Source organism: Suncus etruscus, chromosome 3 (genome assembly GCF_024139225.1).
Source record: "Suncus etruscus isolate mSunEtr1 chromosome 3, mSunEtr1.pri.cur, whole genome shotgun sequence".
NCBI lineage: Eukaryota > Metazoa > Chordata > Mammalia > Eulipotyphla > Soricidae > Suncus > Suncus etruscus.
In genome coordinates this window covers 23,984,949-24,005,427 of record NC_064850.1, presented here as the reverse complement: position 1 = coordinate 24,005,427, position 20,479 = coordinate 23,984,949, and the positions used below count along the sequence as shown (strand labels likewise).

General features: G+C 33.8%; 1 protein-coding gene and 1 non-coding gene across 12 annotated transcripts in view; one reads left to right on the top strand and one right to left on the bottom strand.

The window, feature by feature from the left end:
• Window positions 1-20,479, bottom strand: part of LOC126003964 (neurexin-3-beta) — a 1,607,127-nt gene that overhangs the window by 129,651 nt on the left and 1,456,997 nt on the right. The window lies entirely within an intron of this gene.
• Window positions 20,272-20,378, top strand: LOC126005736 (U6 spliceosomal RNA). The gene has a single exon (XR_007494773.1). It is a non-coding gene; the product is annotated as a U6 spliceosomal RNA (small nuclear RNA).

Here is a 20,479-nt window from a genome sequence, read left to right as displayed (position 1 = left end):
ACAGAAAGATCTAAAACTAGCCAAATTCCTGTTTTTCCTACTAAAGCTTTTTAGGCTTTTCAAGTCTTTGCTATATTATCTGATTCAGTACTGAATTTAAATGTATCTAATGTCAGTCAATGATGTTAGTAATGTGGGCCAATTTCTAATGGAAACTAGATTTCAAGTTTCCCCACTACACTGTACATTTTCAAAGCATAGTCAAGTCAGGTTTTGTAATTCCCATACATATTTTTTACTTGTCATCACAGAAAAAGTTGGATGGGGTAGTCATCATCCATATTTGACAACCATATCACAAAGAACTTGTGGCGACATCTCCAGATTCTGTGAGATTCTTGGAGAAATCAAAGTATGGTAATATAATCAAGGCTCAAGATCATTTTTATTCAAGTTATTCAGTGTCAACATTTAGCAGACTCTGATAGACAACTCTTCTCTCGAGAAGGATGCAGAAGCTCTGGGTCATATGCATGTCACTGCACCCAGTATAAACCTAAGCAGGCTTAGTCATATTTGAAAAGAGGTGCATGAGAAATAGATTGCCTTCCTTCAGTGCTTCAACACAGCAGCCACCAAGCATATAAAAGAAAATTGCCTTTTACTGACAGGATTATCTTACTTTCCTGAGACTAGGAAATCTAGGTTGAAGAGAAATTTCATAGAAATTTGAACAGAGTCCAAAAGAAAAGAGAAGTGATTTAGTTTCTTCAAAGGAAACCAATTGCAGCTAGCTGGATTCTGCAATGAATCTGTACACTGAAGACCAAAGGAAAGGCAGCACTCCTAACCCTGTGTGTCCAGTTAGATTGTATTCTTGCCTTCATATAAGCTCCTAGAGGGAAAAGGGAAGTTTGGGTCTTTGTCTTAAAGGGTCATTGGTGAGGCAAGAAAGAGATGAGCATGAATAAAAATTCCCCAAAAGATAACAATCAATAGAAAAGAAGGCAATTTATCACATTACTACAAAGGACACAGAAAGATCTGGGGTTTAACTGTAGGTAGTGAGTCATTGCTGCAGCTGAAACTTAATGGTCTTTACTTACACACAAACAGAAGAGTGAGAATGGAAACCTAGCAAAGGAGGAAACAAAAGAATAGGAGGATTGAAAACCTTTTCTCAGATTAAATTAATGGAGTGGCCTTGAATTTCATGAATCTTAGCATTCTACTCCTTACATAAAATTCATGAATCTTAGCATTCTGTTCATGACATGAACAATTAACAGTATAATATTTTTACAATGAACAATAATTAGGATGCACTGAAGACAAGGGGGAATGGTCATGTGCTTTAAGGTTAAGTAGTTTGGCAATGCATAAGCACTTAAGAAAGAAGGGAAGGTCTAAAGGAAAGGTTGTAGTTTTTGTCTCTCTACTTCTTGTATTTCCTACTCAGTCTTATTTCTTCTCTTGTAAATAAGGATCTCAGATATAATTATATAAATACCTACAAATACAAACAAATAATACAAATATATCTGAGTAAAAATCAAGAACATAGTGATTAGAGACACCAACTATAATTCTTAATTTCAACACTTCACTGGAAGATAACTGATTTTCATCAATGTTTCTTAAATTTCAGGAATTTTATTATACTCTATCTGACTTTCCATCTTTTTATCCAACCATCCATGCATCATTTATTCCCTCAAAATATATACTTCATGCTTATTAAGTGGCATGACATTATCCTAAGTATCTGTCAAAATGTAACCTAAAATCTATTGAGGATGTAAAAAAAAGACCATATTGTAAATAATATCAAGTTCATAGTATGAAAAATGACAAGTTCCTTTATTATGGCTATACATGAATATACCTGAGAATATATTTAAATCTCAGATGTATCTTAAACAGGTAAAAACCTAAGATGAGTTTTTCAGAAAGAGTAGTGAGTTAGAATGGATACTAGGTTTTTAGTGGAGGGAAGATTATGTTTTTGACATAAAAGAGAAAAGCACGCTCAGAACTTTATGCAAGCAAGGAAATCAACATGGCTAGAGTATTAAGTGCACAGTGTGGCAGATGAGTTAATTTAGAAAGAAGGAAGATTCTATAATAATATTTAATATATATCATTCTAAGGAAGTACTTATTTTACCTTAAAGCCAACAGATATTTAGATGATTTTAAGTAAGAAAATGAGTCAATCAGATAAGCACTGCAAAAAAGTTAATGAAGTAGAAACTATAAAAGATGGGAAAGACAGGGTCCAGGAAACCATTTATGCAGCTAGCAGATAACAATAAAGATGGAGAAGGGGCAGATTCATTAACTATTAATTATACAAAAAAGAAATGTTAAGATGCTTCATATAAATCTCATATCCATTCCTGTATGATAGATACTAATACTAATGTTAACATCTTAGAAAATATAAGTAATTTATTTTAGGATATAAAACAGGAATCCAGAAGACTTTTCATAACATCTCTGATGTTTAACTCTAAAAATGTTTTTCATCTCATGAACTTATGAGCATGATTTCTTTCTTTATGGAATTTCTACAATGTATTTTTAGTTAATTGGGACCAAGGGTAAGTAAGTTCTGTTTTTTTTTTTAACAAAAAATTGCTAAGAATTAGGTGAACTACTTTAAATTTCACGTTACCATACTTGTTTCTCTTTAACCTAAGGAGTGGATCAGAATAGAAATTTTAAAATCTAAAAAGTTTCACAATTAGGCACAAACCCACATATTGATTTAATTTTTTTCCTTTTATTTCCTCTTGTTACCACAATAATACTCTTCTCTCTGTGGCCAAATATCTTTAGTCATAATGACATTAACCCACTGAGTGGTTTTGCAATCAAACTATATGAATGTAGCTTTGTAAATTTTTCCTCATAAATCCTTTATTTTCTCTAGTCAGTACTGTTGCTTCTTTCTAGGATACTTCCAATTTGCTAGTATTCTAAAAAATTCTAAAGAAGCAACAAATACAGGACTTTTATGAATAATTCTACTTATACATCATATATTTTTACTGCTTTCAAGCCCCTTTATTATTACTTGAATTTTTTTTTATGAAAATAACATTACAAGTCTTGAGAAGCCTATCTACACAAACTGTTCATCTCTCCGAGGAGACACACGCCACCCACCTTTTCAATCCCAAGGAATAATGATGTTCAAGGAGAGCGAATGGTAAACATGATTAACACACTACTCAGCAAGAATGCTCTGTCTCTAGAATTAGTGGTAGATTAAGATATTTTTTGTTCTCTTAGACTGCAGGAGGGTGTAGGAAGAATAAAACTTAAATTTATCTACAAGATTTTTCTAAATGGAATACATTTATGACATTCTTATAGGGCTTATTTGCAGCTCTTTAAAAATAATTGACTATCTAATTAGAGAGATAGATCACATCAGTATAGAACACATACAGATAAACACAGCTTTTTATAGCCTCCACTAGCATAGCTACAGAAATATAGAGTGAAACTCACTAAATAATTTAACTCTTAGGTTTTTGCTGTCTACATCTATTTTTAAAATGGTTTTTGAAACATGCTTGATAAACACTTACTTTTATCATGTATTTGTTCTAATACTATTCTCACATTTAATGGAAAATGAATGTCCCATTGTACATGCATACATATGCAATGCAAAGCGAACATCATATGGAAGAATGTCTCTATTTGGTTGAAATATTCATATAATATGAAAAAGACTGCAATGAAATGGTCTTAGTAGTCTGTTTATATTTGCTTTAAGTTTCTCAATGAAAAGGAAGACTTGGAGCCTCAGTAGAAATATAACTGAATCGTTGTATACTCATTTTGCAGAGTGTATGTGTGTGTGTGTGTGTGTGTGTGTGTGGAGGGGGGGGTTTGGTGCGACAATTGCTGAGAAACATGCACCAACACAATTCAACAAGGAAGACTTGAAAAAAAAGACTCCAAAATTATGATACTTAATTGACTATTTACTTTTCTAGAGAAAAGTGGATAAATGGTCATAATGATAGCATTTGTTAAGTACTTCGCAACTACTAAGTACTAGTTATCTAAATATATCAAATACTAAAACTTATTTCTCCTAAGTAAACCAAGGAAAGGTGACATATTCACTACCTCTTATTTTATAGTTAAAGAGGCAGACTCATAAATATATTTTCCCAAGAAGGGAAGGTAACTATTTGAAACAAAATCAAGATGTGATTAGAGTATGCCCAATAGAATGAGAAATATTCATAGATAAGAAAAGAGGTTGGAAACTATAAAGCTTAGTAAGTATGACTGTAACTAGAGGGTAGGACAATGGCTAAATTTTATATCATTGTAATTTTTTGCAATGAGTATGTATTGCTTGTTAGAAAATATAAATATAAAATAGGAAGAGAGTTTCTTGTTAAAGACAGTAGGTACCTAATAAAAGGGATATTAAGCAAGTCCAACAAAATTATTAATATGTTTTTATCTTACAATATTATATATATATATATATATATATATATATATATATATATATATATATATTTGGGGCCACACCTGTTGATATTCAGGGTGTGGCTATGTGCTCAGAAATAGCTTCTGGCTTGGGGGGACACTGGGAGATCAAACCACAAACTGTCCTATATTTTTATCCATAAAAGGAAGATATTTATGGAAGTAGGAAATTAAGGCATTGGATAATGTCCAAAAATCAGGTAGATGGGGGCCGGCAAGGTGGCGCTTGAGGTAAGGTGTCTGCTTTGCAAGCGCTAGCCAAGGAAAGATCCCGACCGCAATTCGATCCCCCGCTGTCCCATATGGTTCCGCCCCCCCCAAGACAGGGGCGATTTCTGAGCACTTAGCCAGGAGTAACCCCTGATATTCAAACGGGTGTGGCCCAAAAAAACAAAACAAAAAAAAAAGATGTAAAATCAGCTAGATGGCTAATGAGCACATTTTAGACATAGGGATTTTCCTAAAGACAGTACCCCTCTGTGGCTAAATTTAAAAGGCGAGAAATTTGAAGAAACTCACCATAGAATATTCCCTTTTGAAAGAAACACTTATTCTCAGCCATACAAATGCGAATAAGGTGGATGAATGGGGAGTTTAAAAGGGTGCTGATCAAAAAATAAAGGTGAAGCAGGGAGTGGAGGTCAAGGAATGAACAGATTTCTAAAACTACTATAGTTGAGTCTATTGGGAAAGATCTTAAATGAACAGAGAAGTTGAGGTGAATGGTGAGAGGTAATTCATAAACTAATGGAAAACTAGCTGCAGCATTAAAGCGATTCTATTTGGTATGAAAATTATTTCAGCGATTTGCCAGCTGCAGAACAATGGGGACACACAGAGCAAGGCCATCCAGCTGTGTTATTATGTAACAGGGGTCTAATTGTAACCCCAATTCAAAAACCCTTATCATCTATTTGCTACCTAAACTGATAGAATAGTCATATAAGGGTTATCCATATATCCTATTTTGTTTCCTTTTAAATATTTTCTAACTTTGTTTCTTTTTAAATATTTTCTAACTTGGCAACCAGAGAAACATAAATCACATTACATCACTCCATTACTTAGAACTTTTTCATAGTTTATCGTTGCAGTTAAAACAATCCCAAATCTTTCCCACTGTGATTCACTCCCTTTCCACCTCTTAAATCTTGCAACTTGCCCGATTTTCTTGTTACGGCTGTATTCATCTTCTTTCAAACCTTCCCAAATATTTTAGCCTATGGGCTTTCACACTTAGTATTCTTTCTGTCATTAATATTTTTCCCTCCAGACTTCGCATGCTTGAGTCTTCTTACCATTCGTGTCTGAGTTTAAATATTTCCTCCTTAGAAAGACTGTATGTAAAGTACCATTCATCAGTTACCCTGTATGATATCTCTTCTGCTTTATTTTCTCGACAGCATTTGTAGCGAATACCAGATTCTTTTATTTGTTGACTGTCTCTACCCACACGTGCAGAATATATGGACCATAGAACTAGAGCATAATGATCTGTTTTGTTTTTCTTATAGTCTCAAGAGTGTAGAAGGAAAAATAGTTCACGGCAAGAATTACCCTTTCTTCCCTCCCTTCCCATTGTTGAACAGGGGAAAAAGGTATGCTACCTGAAGGATGATATAAGCCTTAGGATTATGAGCCAAATCATTAATTTTAATTGGAAATATGCAATAAATTAAGTAATATTAAGAAGTTAACAATAATTTTCAGGTAAAAACAAAAGATAAGAAAAATATAGTAATCATGGCATCTTAGTATTGGTGATAAGTTATCATAGTATTTCATAAAGTCTATGTAGCAAATATTGCAGAAGCAAAATCATTGAGAAGCAATTAAATTTAACTAAAATACTTTATATACACAAAATTAAATTACATAACTATTTTTATTTGCTCAAAAGAATCCAAGTTAGATAACAAAAAAGTCATGATTTTTCTAACAACCCTTTCTCTAACTTCTTTGTCTGAAGTTCTCTTGGTTACTTTTCTTATGGGTACAGATTTTTACATGAACCATAATGAAATTTTAGCCTGGAAGGAATTTTTAAAAATTAAAATATTGCTCAGGAATCGGTATTATTTGTAAGTTGACTGAACTATGTCATTAGCTCTTATGATGTTGAGACATCTGCAATCCAGATGTGTTTCTTCTGAAAAAAGCATGGAAGTAAAGTCATAGATGCTTTTGAAGAGTGTCTTGCAATCATTTTTATGGTAGAGTTGAGATACTAAATAGATGCCAGTCCAAATACTTCTTTCAAAGCATTACTAGAAGACTTCATTACGATAATAGTTTGAAAATGCGATCCAGGGATATATAAACTACCTTACCACAGCAAAATATACATATAAAATTTATTTATTACATATATATTTAGTTTGGGAGGCTACATTTTGTGGTGCTCAGGTTACTCCTGGCTCTGTGCTCAGAAATCACTCCTGGCAGCCCCAGGGGACCATAAGGGATGCCAGGGGTTGAACTGCCTATCACTCGAGCCCCAAGAACAATTTTTTTCTTTTATTTCCTGTTTTCTTTGTGATCTCTTCAATAAAAAAACATTTTTGAAAACCTTGTTATGTGACTGATTTCAAATATCAGGTAATTGCAACATGAAAACAGAATGTTCTATGCATGAGGAAAAAGGGCTCATTTGGAAAAATATCTTAAACAACCCAAGATTTTAGGCAAGCCTCTATAAACTACTATTCATTTAGGTCTGGGCAGAGATGTACACACATTGTTATTATTGGTAAGAACAATGAGAAGCAATTAATTGAATCCTTAAGTAGGGGAAATAAATGACTGCATAGGCCTAGACATCTTAAAATCACTCAGGCTTCAGCTCTGCCTGGGCAGTGAGAAGAAAGTATTAAAAAGAATTACGATTAAAAAGAAATTGACATATATGAATTGAACGGGACAGATTATCTCCAGCTTCTGGTTCAGAATTTTTTCCTTACCAAATTAAATCGAGGCTAATTACCATATTTCACTGCATAATCAGCCTACCCTGCATTTTTTCAGTCAAAAAATTGGTGTATGAACTTTCACTGCATAATTGTCACAAGGTATAATTGCCACTCATCCTGCTGCTTCAAAGGTAAACATAGGAGTAATGTATTCACCAGTGGCATATGGGTGCACATATTCTCCTGCACTGTGAGTCAGTAGCAGTGGGAGTCTCGAATTTTCGATGTATATACATTGTCAATATGCAAGACCACTTTTCTACAGTAAAAGGATGCTGAGTGATGGTCGTCAATTGACACCTGTTACACAGACGAAGTGTTGATATTAAGAACTCTTCTGCATGCTGATCATTAAGTGTTAGGTCTTTATTCCAGAGGAAGCAGTTGTCAAAAGGTTCAAATACATGGGAACTTTGAATACCTAGATGGATCTGAAACTACTACAATATGGTCATGCAACGAAGTAAACACAGATAAATGACACTACAGATGTGCCAGTTAAGAAAACCTATATAGCAACCAGAGTACTTGAAAACATCATGATGCAATACTGTACCATATTTTCTCAATTGGAATATATTAAATATTGTATATGAATAAAAGCAACTATCCTCACTGAAATGTATGAGGAAATGGTGTGCATTGATTTAGTCTAATCTGTATGTATCTTCAAAATAATTCTATGTATTCCATTCTTGTATAAATGCAAGTTTAATATTAAATTGTTATTATTAAATATTATTACATATTAAATATTATTTGGGTGGGGATAGTATTAGACAACAACCAGCTGTGTGCAAGGCTTATAGATGTTACTCTTGACAGTGCTCAGGGAGCCATATGAAGTATAAGGGACCTAAAGGGATTTGTATTCCAGAGAAGTTCTTTAAGCCCTGTACTATCTCTCTAGCCTAGTGATAAATTATGTTTAAGTAATTCCAGCACCATTAAAAGGAAAAACTTCATGTAAAGATTGCAGTCCTCTTTTGCAATACGTTTGGTAAGAAGCTATGACAATTATGTGGTGAAATATGGCAGGTTGCATAAAAATTTTCTCTAAACTCTAGTTTATCAGGAAAAAAAACAGACAAAGTTAGGCATGAGAAAACAAAGCAGGTCAGGAGTTTTGTTTTCTAATTTTTATTTCTACTCACTCATGTTTAACTAAAGAAATGAGTGATTAAATTACAGGTTGGCTACGAAGTCTGGAAATCTATACACTTTTATAATGTGCATGGTCTCTTTCCATCACATATGTAACATGATATCATGAAAACTGTATGATCTCAGTTTGTAAATGAAGTAGTGGAATGTGTTGTACAAAATTCTGATAAAGTGTGTTGGTGCATTTCCTTTCATCTTTGCACAAGTGTTATTCAGATTTTTTGAAAATTACTTGTGTCTCTAATTTTCACCTAAGAACTGCAGCTTGATCAACACCACATTAATATAAATAGCAATAGGAGTTAAAAAGCTCATTCCACATGTCCACAGCATTCAAAACAGCTTTGGGTGCTTCCATTCAACCAGTTGCACATCTCTTAATCATGATAATGAGTAGAGCCATCACCCTCGTGGAAACATTTTCAGAGACTCAGGTTCAAGTGTGATCACTTAGGGGTAAACTACCATGATCAAGTTTGGTGTTTCCAGTCTTGGTATCTTCAGTTTAAGACAATCTCGAAGCCAATGGCTTAGAAACATAATTCATGCGATCTATTGATAAAGCCTCAGAATAGGTTGTCTTTTAAATACACTTTTTTGTTCTCCACTCTTGCCTTTATAACTTCTCATAGCAAAGATACCACTGCTTAGGTCTCATTTTGCTTCTCAGGAAGCAGACCCTAAATACATCTTTTTAAGGATTGTAAATAAATAATTATGAAATTGTTCCTTTCCCCATGTTATAAACTCCATAAAGGCATGTAGAACAGAACTCTGTTCTATCATTCTAATATTTCTGCAGTGGGCAAGATGAGATTCAATAAATATTGACCAAAGTAATTGTCCCCTTTCAAATTTCTTTACCATATTGAATTTAAATTGTATAACAAAAAATATCAAAAGGGCTTCCTTTAAATATGTTGTCTTTGCCTTGCAAACACAAAATACTAGTGTGTCAGGATCTCCTTTTTTTAAAAAAGAGAAATACTTCCACCCACCACTTATGTGTGCCTCTCCCTCTCTCTCCCACACTCTTTTCATCTCTCCCTCTACATTTCCTTTTCTCTCCCTTCTCTCTTTTTCTCTTTTCCTCTTTTGTTCCCCTTCCCCCCCTTTCTCTCTCTCCCTCCTACTCTCCCTCTCCAACCTCCTGAGGGAGTTTTTGGAAAGACTGAGAGATCTGACTGAGGCCTTGTTCGGTTGTCAAATCATTCCCTCAGTCTCACCCAGAGAGTTCTTTAAAACACAACACGATTTAACAGCGCCAGCCATGACAAAGTCTTCTCTGATATTTTCTAACATAATCGCTATTCATTTTAGTTGCAAAGGAAAATGTCTTTTGAGTTTTAAAAGGATGCTGAGATGGGGTAAATGTTTTTAGCAGAAGAAAAAAAAAAACTCTTCCCCAAATACCTAATACAGTAAAGAGAAGAATAGAAAAAAATGGTCTTACTAAAAAAAGGGGGGGATACATTATATCTAAATTGTCTATTTTTTGATGTTGAGATTGACATTGTTTTATATAGATTCTCTATTTGAATATTAGCATGAATATTATTGACTTCAATATGCTAAAAATATATTGTCCAAATATTTACCCCAAATTCTACAAATTAAAAAATATCCCAGTAGCTATTGAAGTCAAGACTTTGTTGGATGAGATTTGGATTTTTTGCTACACAGAAGCTTTCTCAGTGGTTGATCTAGGGATCAAGCCAGATCATCTCTTGTAAGGCAAGCAACTTAATCTCTATGACATATTTTCTATAGTTTTTTTTTTCCTGCATGTTTGTGTGTCTGGAAATGAGAACTGATATTTATTCTCTTCAATATTCTATCATTTTACCTACCTAATATCATCGAGAAATTATTTATAAATATTTTTAGAAGTAATTCCATATGGAAATAACTTTGTGTATCATTGACACTCAGTTTTTCCTTATTATCTGGGGTCAGAGTGATAATACAATAGGTGCATTGCATGCCTTGCATATGGCAGACCCAAGTTAATCCCTGGTATCTCAGGTGTTCCCTGAACACTGCTAAGAATGAATTCTGGGTGATGATTAAGAAATAACCAGTGATCATCACTGGGTATAGCCCCAAAATGAAACAAAAACTTTTCCTGAAATTCTACTATTTCTATTATCTCTAACTGGTCTCCAAACATTATGTTTCAATAGATATGCTTTTTGGCTTATACTTAATATAATTTATTTATTTTTAGTAATCAAAGTAAGTTTTATTGAAAGAATAATAGATATGATGGGAAAGATCATTATACATAGCTGACTAGAAAATGCTTCATATTTAATATTATTAGTCAAATACTTCTATTTCCACATTGCGCATATATATGTGATATATACATATTCAAAAATAATTCACAGTCTTTGGGGTACATTATCATCTGCATTTTTAAATTGTATTATTTCTTTTGGGAGTCAGGGAGCATTGTTTTTTCTTTTTGTTTGCTTTGTGTTTGTGTCTATTTTATTTTTTGTTTATTTTGTTTTGTTTTCCCACACTCAGCTATTCTAAGGGATAACTTCTCAGGGATCATGCCTTGTGTTGTTTAAGGTTTTATATGCAGTTCTGGGGATAAAATCCTGCTTGACCACATTCAAGTCAAGCACCTTACACACTATCTTTCCAGTCGAGGAGTGATTGTTTTTTTCTAAAACACCTATAAAGTAGCACACATAAAAGAAAGTCAATAAATATATTTTAGACATATAACTGAGGGAAGATGAGAGCCAAGTGAACAGCATTTATCATTAAACACTGCATGAAGAAACTCAATGGTATGCAAAACATTGACATTTCAGAGCATAAAATTCCGAAGTGATCATTCTAATTCTTGTCACTCTTAAAAACATAAGCATATGGCATGAGGAAGATTGAGCTTTTGCTTATTTTTGAATACAAAAACCAAAGAGCATATACGTATTATTTAAATTCTCTCTGAGGTTGCTATGACATGCATAATATAAGGAAAAAAGTAGAGTATACCTAAAAAACACAAAAATATATTTTGAAAGTTTGCCTAAATAAGTTTGGCCAAACAAATATATTTGGCTAAATAAGCAAAAATAATAAAAACAAGTGAATAAGTTTATAATGTTATATCATTAAATATAAGCTAATAAAAATAAGCTAAATCTATTTGGCTAAATAAGCTAATTATAGTTTTCAAATATTTTGAAAGTATACAGCAGTTGGTGAGATAAGTTCTGCGTAGCTAGGGTTGAGACTCATTGGCATCATACGTGCATCTCAGATGTTTGATTCTTGGAACTGCCAAGAACAAAACAAAAATACTCCTATTGAACTTTCTTGTCTATATATATGCACTGTTTATATACATATATATATATATACTACACTACACTGTATTTTATAAGAATTCAAAGCATCTTTGAAACTATTATTACTAAGCACACACATAGATACATTTTGTATATTTCATATAGTCAGTTTTCAAATGTCACTTAGTTCAATATTTTGTATTTTAGTGATAATAAAAATCAGAGCTGATGTTGAAAATATTATTTGAAGAATTTTGTTCTCATGGCATTTCAATGAAAGAGTTTCTAAGACCTAATGAGGATGTGAATCGAGAACTTACTTATACTTCTCCAACCTGACTAAAAAAAATATTCCAAAATCAGAATGCCCACATAACGAGGTTAAAGGGAAAATAGCATCAATGTTATTGAAAGTAAGAAACTTAAGGGTAGAAATATTTTTCTAGAGATTTGAATTCTGTTGTGTTTGAAATATATTGATAAATAATTTTGATTTTAAAGACCAAGAAACATAGTGCATTCTAGGACTCAGACATTAAAAGATGATTTCAGTAATGATAACATTAGACACCCTAAAGGCACTAAAAATGCTTTCAAATTTATTAGGATAGAAGATTTCTAACCTGCAAATCTTCAAGAGTTTTAATCAAAGATTATGAGGAATAAGATATTATGATACTAATATCTCAGTGACTATAATTTTCATTTGTCCCTTCTCAGCAAGCTATAGGAAAATACAGACCATCAGAACAGGAAGACAACTATGATAATAATTCAGAATCTAACAGAAAAAATGAAGTCCAGAGATCTTTCAGAGCAAGAATAAGGCAGATTTAGGAAGTTCTGAGATCAGACTAACACCAGCAGATTAAAACTATGGCAGGCAGCGCTCCAAAAGGAAAAAAAATGTAGATATGAGAAATTACCTGTGTTTACATTGAAGGACTTTTATAGCTCTGTTAATTGTAACACTAGCTGACTAGAAAAATAAGCTAATGATAATGAGGGCATTTATTAATAAAGAGCTATATGAGAAAGCAAATCTAATTATCCTTGTAGAACACTATGCTAGTGGTAGGCATGTATTCCCTCTTGTTCATTGTTGTATCCTCAGTTTTCTGTGCTGAAATAATGGAATATTCTTAATACTCAATGAGTGTTTGAGGAAAAATTAATGCATATTAGTTCTTATAATGTTCTCAATAAATCCTGAGCATTTATTTAATCAAAATATGATGACTCAATTGGAAGTACAGTAAAGTTTGTACATGTGTATATATGTGTGTAGCTGGGAAATGGATATGTGAGAAAAATTAATAAACTTTATATTTAAGAGTCAAGATTAAAAAAAGTCACTGAATAAAACATATGTTCATATTGTTGTAAATATGGAGGCAAATATCTGGAAGCACATCTTTTTCAGTGAACACTATAACATGAAACAGACTTCGTTGCATGCATCAATAGAAAGGACAGGATTCAAGTTGGTGAGGTGGGAAAAGAATATAGTATTCATTTGTAATGACTTGTTTTTTGTTAAGTTTTAAAATTCTTTCTGAAATTTGGTTTGTGTTGCTAGACTCTCAGACCCACTTTTGTGTAAAGTAATACTGGGAACAGTCCTATTAGAACTTGAATAATAAAAAAATATTGTCTAAGTTGACCCCAGAAATCACTGGTAGAGCCCTAGTTTGGGCCTTTCTATTTGTAAATACCTGAGTCAAAGATCTGAGCTTTTCAATAAATCCAGCCCCATCATTCGTTCATTATATATGGGCGAAACCAAAAAAGGTCTTGAACCTGGGTCAAGGTATATATAGTCAGTAACGTTCATAGTGAAAGAAATCCCAAGCCAAACCAATTTTCTTAGTGACTAAACTGTCTTAAAAGAGTGCTTGGGCTTTATATGAGGTTTTCAGATATGTGCACATACTATTTAGATAAGCAGAAATACATTATATTCATATCTTCTTAAATATTTTGAAAAATGTAAACAGAGCTTGAAACCAGGTAGGTCCATGTTTAAAGTTAAAAATTGGAGTATCTCTGATTTTTAAATCTTGAATATTTCATGAGAATATAATCGCAAACAACACTAAGAACTCTTTGCAATCATTAGTTTAACCTCATTCCTTAAAACCAAAATGAATTTCAAATGTAAAAATTGTATTGCAATATGGTTTACTGCTGCCATCTGTTTTGAAACTTCTTTTTCAAGTACAATGCAAGACCTTATTCTTAGAGTTGACCTGTATAAATATAGTTACTGCTGCCTCTGCAATTGTAATAGCAGATCAGTATGCTAAAGATTTTTTAGAAAACTGATTCTAAAATGAGCCTTCTAAATTTTAGTAAAGATTAAGAATCTTACCTGAAGATGTGTTACCTTAGAATGAAAATATATTTATTCTATGTTTTTCTTTTTCAGGGCTTACTATTTATGAAACATCTATTATTTTTAAATAGAATATATACTGCACAAAGAAATTTTTTAAATCAGGTTTTTCCTATTCCTTTAACCTAAGGGCCTAGTATCTGGCTCATACAATATACTCAATTAACTAAAATATTTGTTAATTAAATACAAATTCCAAATCACATGTGGACAACATGGTTATGAATTCCTTGTCTTCATAACCTCAACTTTGTATGCACAGACTTTTCTAAATTAATTCATAATGTTCTCTCTCTAGAGAAATAATTTTTTTCCATTTTGTCAGTAGATACAGATGTAGTAAAGAAGTGCATGCTATAGTCTCATCTTTCAACAAGCAATGTTATTATACAGTTCTCTACAATGACAAAGACAGAAATTACATGGCAATCACATTTATTTAAATTAGAAACAGCAGAGAAAGAGACATTGTAGTTTATAAAATGCATAATATACATAGTTTTTTTGCTATCCTTTTAAAAATTTCACTCAGTGAAGAGATGGAAGCAAATGTTATGGGAAATAGAAAGCACAAGACACTATTATGTCCAGTCTTTTGCATAAGTGGTCAGGAATAACACTTGCATGAGTTATATCATATTGATTCATGTGGATAGAGGCACATAAAATAAAGAACACATACAAAAATATGAAACTTAGAGGGGAAAAAAACAGAAGAAACATATGTAAGCATCTATTATACTCGGACTTAAAACACACCTAATAAAACAAAACAAATGAAAATATCAAAATCAACAACTAAAGCAAAAAAGCCCCAACATTGTAGGCCAGTCATCTCTTCTAAAAATATGTATTTCTATCTTTGTCCTTGCTCATATTTACCTCATAAAATTTACTTTCAAATGTCATCCACCTTCCCATTGCCAATAGATTAAGCATTCTCTGAGAGGATAGATAGGACAGCAAGGAGCTAATAATGGTAATAATATTAATAATAATAATGAGAAACAGCTTAGAGATATATTTCATGTGTCTTGTCTCCTTGTCTTCAGGAGAATAGCTTCCCAGCTGGGAGGGCATTAATCATTAGACAGCTCTGCGATAAAGGCTAGAAGAAATTTCATTGTGCATTATGGTGTGAGTTGTAGATGCATGAATACGTGTCTCTCTCAGTATCTTGGATGAGGACGTGGTGAGCCAGAAGAGAAAAAAAAATCTGTCATTCTATATATTTATATTCCTCAAAATGGTCAGACTGTTTCTCCATTGTTACTGTGGATTAAAATCATCTATGTCCTTCTGATTTTGTTGGAGGTCACTTTTAAGGAAGGTGTCGTACAATGACAGGCTCCATTCTACCATAGTTTTACCCCCCATCTGTCTCAGAAGTCTGCAGAATAAGGGATGGTAATAGGGAAAGGGGATGAACAGATAGGAAAAAACTGGAGCTAATAGCTGTTGACTTTCTTGGAGAGAGGGGCATATTGGATCACACCTTATGTTACTCATGACTTCCTCCAGGCTCTGTCAACTCAGAAGGGACCTTTATTGGCACTTGGGGACCAAACACATTGCTGATGATCAAAAAGGTGCAAAGCAAGTACTTTAATCTTTCTACTAAAGATCCAGTCCCTAAAGGAACTTTTTGACTCTTTATTAAACTAGATATCTTCTTTAGTTTGCATAATGCTTTAGATTAACAGAAAATTTCACCTGAAAACCATGGGGGCCATTTGGGAGCAGTAGTAAATAGATGCCATAACTACAAAGCTACTAGGAGTAATAAGTATCTATTTGATCCTTGTTGCATAAAATAAGGCCCACATTGAAGCATGATCTCCTCTGGCTGCTTATTTGAAATGTATAATGCAATATCTCTACCTAGCAATTAATAAGATTATGTCCTTTAGTAAGATCACCAGTTAGTCCTGAATCACATACTAGTTTAAGAAGCACTATTCTTGCAAAGACATGCAAACACATAGGCACATTTCACACATTTTCCCTCCTAAATTATCTACCTTGCCTCTCTCCTTATATCCTCTTTCTTTTTCTATTTTAATTTTTTAAACTTTTTGGGAAGCCACACCCAGTGGCACTCAAGGGTTACTCCTGGCTCTGAGTTAAGAAATTACTCTTGGGGCTGGGGTGGTGGTGCGGAATGGTAAGGTGTCTGCCTAGCTAGCGCTAGCCTAGGACAGACTGTGCTTAGATCCCCCAGCATCCCATATGGTCCTCCGGCCAGGAGCGGTTTCTGAGCACATAGCCAGGAGTAACCCCTGAGTATCACCGGGTGTGCTCCCCCTCAAAAAAAAATTACTCTTGGCAGGCTCAGGGGAGATCAAGGATCATTCTGGAGTCAATCACATACAAGGCAAATGCTATCATTCTGGTCCCCAAATTTCTCTTTTTCATTCTGTCTTATACATAAACAGACACGCAGAAACACACACACATTTAGATGAGTTAAAAGATAGATGAGGATGCAGTATATACATAAGCCAATCAAACGTTCATTAAAGAATTCTTGCAATGATTGCTAGCTACCACAGATATAGCAATCATTTATTTCTTCCATCACCTCAACCCTGTATAATAAGAAAACAATGAGAACCTTATATTCTCTATTTATGTAACAGAGCTAGCTCTCTAGACAACCCAAGGCATTAATTAGAAGGTTTCAAAAGGCAAGGCTGTCATAAGTGCCTCACTGTGTTTCTTTTTTTTTTTTTTTTTTTGGGCCACACCCTGTGACGCTCAGGGGTTACTCCTGGCTATGTGCTCAGAAGTTGCTCCTGGCTTCTTGGGGAACCATATGGGACGCCGGGGGATCGAACCGCGGTCCGTCCTAGGCTAGCGCAGGCAAGGCAGGCACCTTACCTCCAGCGCCACCGCCCGGCCCCATCTCACTGTGTTTCTAACATCATTCAAATTTTCACTAGAAAGATATGAAAGCATATATGCCCTACCCCCCTATTATACTGTCAAAGACAGACTGGGAATATCCATCTTGAGGCCTGGCTAGCAATGATTGCTATGTGAAGTTACTTCCTTGTCATATCTAAATAGAAAGAAGGGGACAACTTTTGAGAAAAAAATAGAGAACTAAATCTTGAACTTCAATTTAAATTTGAGTCACTCATTCTTTCTGAAGACCCAAGAGACATGAAGCAGCTTATTTTCTGCATACATTTGACCAATAAAGACTTTTAAAAACTTTCTTAAATGCCAATCAATATAAAATATATCATTATCATATGATTTTAATTAAATAGTAATATCTTGTTCATTTTTATGAACATTAGCCATTCTTGAAATGGGAAGATACTTCTTACTTCACATTTAGAATGTGTCAGTTTGCTTCTCAGTTTTTTTTTTCTCGTGTCTCACTTTAATTCACTCAATAGTCAATGCGTGTGAATAAGAAAATCTTTAAGTTCTGTTCATTTCTTTTCTTACCTTAAAATGATGTTTTTGGAGGAATGCACTAGAACCCTATCCTTTACCATTGATTTGTGCGGGGAATTCCAGGAGTTAATTTATGTGTGTGTCAGCACCTCCACAATGAAAAAAGACAAAGAGATAAATAGATTTCAAATATGACATAAAAACTAAAACATTAGAGAATAACAACAAATTATCAGACATGAAAATGAAAAATTTTGTCTATGCAACTGAGCTTATGTTGGGGTAGTTGGGAGGGGTGCTTGGGACACTGAAAAAGTGGTCACTCTGTTGGCAGGTGTCATGCTGGAATGATATATCTATGAAGTATCTTTTTAGCAATGTCATAAATTATAGTAGGTAAATTAAAATAGGAAACTAACTGCCTCATCTCAGCTGCGGCTAAACTGTTGAAAGTAACAGAATAAACAGTAAGATTTAGGTGCTAAGGACAACTCGGTTAGAATCTCCTTTTTAAAACAATAACTTTTATTGAGGCACACCAATTTAAGCCATTGTTTTATATCATCATCATCTATTCATGAAATTGGTGTCAGAATCTCTATCTATCAGATGGTGAAACTAAATTTCATGAGGCAATTAAGTTCAAATCCCATAGCTGCTAAGTAAAAATCTGCCTAGAGTAGTGGTTTTAACCCTTTCCTTATCTACAAATAATCTCTGCCAATGTCCATTTCAATTTACTCATGGGCACTTCCACATAGCTGTCTGTCTACGTTAACTGAGAAGAATGTTGCTCTCTGCTGTATTATTTCCCCCTGCGAATAAGATTCCATTCACTGAATACACTTTACTTTTTGTAACAAACATTTATTGAACTCCACTCTGTGCAGGCACTGTTCCAGAATCTGGATATATATCTCTATATCTCTACATATATATATATATATATATATATATATATATATATATAATAACTGGATAAAATCAAAGGAAGTAGTGAAAAAAATAACTCTACCAGTCTCCTTACTCATATACAAACAGGTTACAGAGGCAAGATAATTTTCTATCCATAGCAATGAATAGAAGCCTTGGCTCATAAAATTATTTTATTTGGAAATATTTAAATTAGTCTCCAAATATAAATTTGGGTAATTAAGAAATTATTTATCAGGGGAAATATAAGGAGAAGAAATTGGAGAGGAAAAGTGGATGATACTGCATTTTTAAATGTCCTTCAAACAGCAAATGCTAGAAGCAGCCCTTTCTATTATGAGGACAAGTTCTTTCAGAGACAATTTGAAAACAAAAGTCAACAAAGATAATCTTTGTCACTAAACACAAGAAAACTAGTTTCTGGACTTTATTAAGGCAAGGATTCAAGAGCACAGAACCATTGTAATGCCCACCCTACCGATAAACCTTATCAGTGTGGACCTCTGAGATACAAGGTACTTAGATTGAGATTCAACCTTGCTCCTTGAGAAGGTTGTTAGTGGATTGCTGATAATTCAAATATTTGATCTGGGCTACTGTTAATAGTAGAAGCTAAAATAAAGATTTTTGGTGTATTAAAACTAAATTCTAGTACACAACTCAAACAATCAAATATAAGGAAGTACTACTGAGAAGACAGAATAGGAGAAAGTGATAGAAAGCTATTCTCTAGAATTTGTTCAAGGAAACCCTGTCTGGAATGGCACTTAATGTCACAGAAGTCTGGATAGAATAAAAGAGTGAAGGCTGCAAATATCTGGAAGATATTTGGGCAGAGAAAATGTTAACTAAAAAGACAAAGTCATGGTTGATACAGTCAGTAAAGCTGAGTTTACAGATCAGCAAGTTTTCTGAGATGTAAAACTTATGCAGCAGTGCCTCAAAACTCCATTTTAAGATACATTTCTAGTATAATGTTAATTTTAATTCAACACATCTGTAGTTGATTTTTTGACAATGTAATGCGGAAAAAATCACAAAATAAGCAAACTATCAGCATCTAATTATAGGCATTATCTGAGTCTGCACTTGTGAAATCCAAACTGATTCACCTTTCCCTTACTTTCAAACTTTAAATAAGATTAAAGTTTTAAAAAACTTTAAATAACTATCCAAAGCTTCCAAAAAAAATTTTTGGATCCATCCATTGCAGGTGGAGCCAGGACTCCAAAATGAGGATCTGGTGAGACATAGGTCTGGAAGTAAATGTTGATGCAGGAAATAATCCACACAGTAAAAAGGTACAAGAAGCGGTGTTTGCCTTGCAAGCAGCCGATCCAGGACCAAAGGCGGTTGGTTCGAATCCCGGTGTCCCATATGGTCCCCCGTGCCTGCCAGGAGCTATTTCTGAGCAGACAGCCAGGAGTAACCCCTGAGCACAGCCGGGTGTGGCCCAAAAACCAAAAAAAAAAAAAAAAAAAGAATGGGTTCAGAAAATCCAGCATTCTAGCAAGGAATCCAACCAAACAAGCCTTCTGATTCTAAGAAAGAAAACAGCTTAGTAGAGAAAGACCTAAGAATGAGTGCCTGCCTTCCGCAGATCCCTTCTTTCATTAACAAGAACTAGGCCATGCTCGCTTCGGCAGCACATATAATAAAATTGGAACGATACAGAGAAGATTAGCATGGCCCCTGCGCAAGTATGACACGCAAATTCATGAAGCGTTCCATATTTAAAAACAAACAAACAGAAAACAAGAACTAGGCCACACCCTAGGGTGGGAGAGAAATGCCAACTAGGAAATAGTCCAATAATTCTATCACCAGATCACACCCCA